At 37.3% G+C, this 3,399-nt stretch overlaps 1 non-coding gene across 1 annotated transcript; it reads right to left on the bottom strand.

Moving 5' to 3' along the window:
* Positions 1-494: 494 nt before the first annotated feature.
* Positions 495-628, bottom strand: LOC150011897 (U11 spliceosomal RNA). Its single transcript, XR_016511042.1, has one exon. It is a non-coding gene; the product is annotated as a U11 spliceosomal RNA (small nuclear RNA).
* Between the last annotated feature and the right edge of the window lie 2,771 nt (positions 629-3,399).

The following is a 3,399-nucleotide window of genomic DNA, read 5'->3' on the forward strand; positions in this document are numbered from 1 at the left end:
GCCATTTTACCTAATTTCTTAAAATTTTAAGTATATTTTTAAAAATTAGTTTGAATGGCAAAATACAATTAAACAATTTATTTTGAGATGCTTGAAAATTTTTATTGAGAGAATTCAAAGAAGGTATTTCCATTAGTCAATCAGATAGACATGTTACAATCTTTACTTCAGTCAACATATTCATCACTTGTATTCCTTTTAAGGATATCTCTATATATTTATAATATATATCTATACACATACAAACACACACATAACTTCCAGGGCTATTGTTTTGTTGTTTAGACTGAGTAGTTGTTTTGAACTACATTAGAAACTATATTGTATGGTGAACTATTCTTAGCCAGTCATTTAACAATGGCAGCCATAGAACATAATACTGATTTAACCTCACCATTAATGCTCCTAGGACTAATATCAATTAAATATAAAAACCACATCACAAGAAAACTGTAATAATAATTAAATTTACACATGATTTTTTTTTTTTTTTTGCGGGCGCCAGGATCAACGATCACTAGCTGCCCCGATAGCAAAAAATTATGCTTCCAAAATCTCTTGATGTCGATTCCGCATGTAGAGCAATCAAGCTGCTCTACGTGTGCCACTCACGACAGAAGCCCTTTTTACACATGATTTTTTAAAAACTGTTTTTCTATTACAGCTGTCCTATTTTTTTCTCCATTGCTCCCCTCTACCCCGCCCACCCACCCTCCCACTTTTAATTCCCACCCTGTTGTCCATGTCCATGGGTCATTCATACTAGTTCCTTGACTAAACCCTTCCCTTTATTTCTCCCTTTTGCCCCCTACCCCCACCTAACTTTTGTGACAACATGGATGGAACTGGAGAGTATTATGCTTACTGAAATAAGCCAGGCAGTGAAATACAAATACCATATGATATCACCTAATATAGGAAACTAATGAACAACACAAACAAACAAGCAAAATAGAACCAGAGGCATGTAAACAAGGAAATTTATGCAGGATGTGAGTAATGGCTAACAAAATCCTTGTCAAGTCTTCTTAAAAACATCTATTATACTCAGTCATCTTAGAAGAGTTTTCCTCCTGTTACCCACCAAAAGTTAGGAATAGCTCCGGGAAGATAATTATGGGTAGAAATGCTCTGTGATGACTAAACCTGGAAAATATGAAAGAAGAGAGTGAAATGGTGAAAATAATTAATCTGTCTCTAATCTACCTAAAACAATGCAATAGGGTCTTTATACTTATACCTTCAGAAAAGGGACACAAGGCACTATATTAGCTCTTGATCAAAAATATAACATTGTACACCTAGTTGATGCTAATTTCAGACACTAAATAATTAAGCTATAATTGAAATTCAAACATCTCATTCTCAAACTTCTTCAAGCAGCTCAGCTCCTGATGAAAGCAGCAGTTATCCACTGCAAGGGACCTCAGGTCAAGGCAGATTTCATAGCTCAGCTCAGGGAAATCACAAAGCAGACACTGAGGCAAACAAAAAACAAGCCCATGCCTCTTCCATCCTCCTTACAATGCCTTCCGAGGCACCCCCTTACACAGAGGAAGAAAACCATGCCCTAGTTAAGCTTGGAGCAACCCAACAAAATTGTTGGGTCTATCTTCATAACAAAATAATTTTTCCTAATAATCATGCTCAACATATTCTCACCAGACTCCAAAACCATTTCCACATAGGCACAAGACCACTGCATGCTTTATTATCCCAAACAGTCATCACAATGGCATGCTAAGCCAGCTAGAAAAACTATCCTAAAACTGCCCTATATGCCGACAAGCCAACCCCCAGGGAAAGTTAAAACCTCTCTTTCCCACACACCAAATTCGGAGACATCTTCCAGGTCAGGATTGGCAAATAGACTTTATTCACATGCCTCCATTAAAGCACCTCTGATACCTCTTAGTCTTTTTCTTTTTCTTTTAACTTTTGCAATGTTATGTGTTTAATTGTATCTCAATAAAGCTGGAAAAAATGTCTTTTCATTACATTTTTTAAAATTATTGTTTTTCAATTACAGTTGTCCCATTTATCTCCCAGCGCCACCCCCCACCCAGCCCACCCCTTCTCCCAGTCATATCCCGCCCCGTTGTCCATGTCCATGAGTCATTTATACATGTTCTCTGACTAAACCCTTCCCTTACTTATCCCCCTTCTCTTCCTCACCACTTTCCGCTGATAACTGTTATTCTGTTCCTTGTTCAATTTAGTTCATTTGTTCGTGGTGATCCTTAGTCTCCTGTATTAGGTGATATCATATGGTATTTTTCTTTCAGTGCCTGGCTTATTTCACTAAGCATAATTCTCTCTAGTTCCCTCCATGTTGTTGCAAATGGTAGAAGTTCCTTCTTTCTTTCTGCTCCATAGTACTGCATTGTGTAAATGTACCACAATTTTTTAATCCACTCATCTACAGATGGGCACTTAGGCTGTTTCCAGCATTTAGCTATTGTAAACAGTACTGTTATGAACATAGGGGTGCATAAGTTCTTATGAATTGGGGTTTCAAGATTTTATAATCCTAGCGGTGGAATTGGTGGTTCAAAAGGCAGTTCCATTTTTAGTTTTTGGAGGTAATTTCATATTGTTTTCCATAGTGGCTGCACCAGTCTGCATTCCCACTAACAGTGCAGTAGGGTTCCCATTTCTCCACATCCTCACCAGCACTTGTTGTTTGTTGATTTGTTGATGATGGCCATTCTGACAGGTGTAAAGTGGTACCTTATTGTGGTTTTTATTTGCATCTCTCTGATGGTGCAGTGATGTTGAGCATTCTTTCATATGTCTATGAACCTTCTGTATATCCTCCTTGGAGAAGTGTTTGTTCAGGTCTTTTGTCCATTTTTTAATTGGGCTGTCTGTCTTCTTTGTGTTGAGATGTGTAAGCTCTTTATATATTTTGGAGATCAATCCCTTGTCTGAGGTATCATTGGCAAATATATTTTCCCATATGATTGCTTTCCTTTTCATTTTGATAATGTTTCCTTTTGCTGAGCAGAAACTCTTTAGTTTGATGTAGTCCCATTTGTTTATTTTTTTTCCTTTATTTCCTTTGACTTAGGAGATGTATTGGTGAAAATATTGCTACATGGGATATCGGAAATTTTCCTGCCTATGCTTTCCTCTAGGACTTTTATGGTGTCATGGCTTTCATTTAAGTCTTTGATCCATCTTAAGTTTATTCTGATGTGTGGTGTAAGTCGGTGGTTTAGTTTCATTTTTTTGCATGTCCCTGTCCAGTTCTCCCAGCACCATTTGTTGAAGAGGCTCTTCTCATTCTATTTTATGCTCCTTCCCCCTTTGTCAAATATTAGTTGACCGTAAATTCCTGAATTTATTTCTGGGCTCTCTATTCTGTTCCACTGATCTATATGTCTGTTCTTATGCCAG

The sequence above is a fragment of the Furipterus horrens genome, unplaced genomic scaffold (genome assembly GCF_987537825.1).
Source record: "Furipterus horrens unplaced genomic scaffold, mFurHor1.1.pri manual_scaffold_4, whole genome shotgun sequence".
Taxonomy (NCBI): Eukaryota; Metazoa; Chordata; class Mammalia; order Chiroptera; family Furipteridae; genus Furipterus; species Furipterus horrens.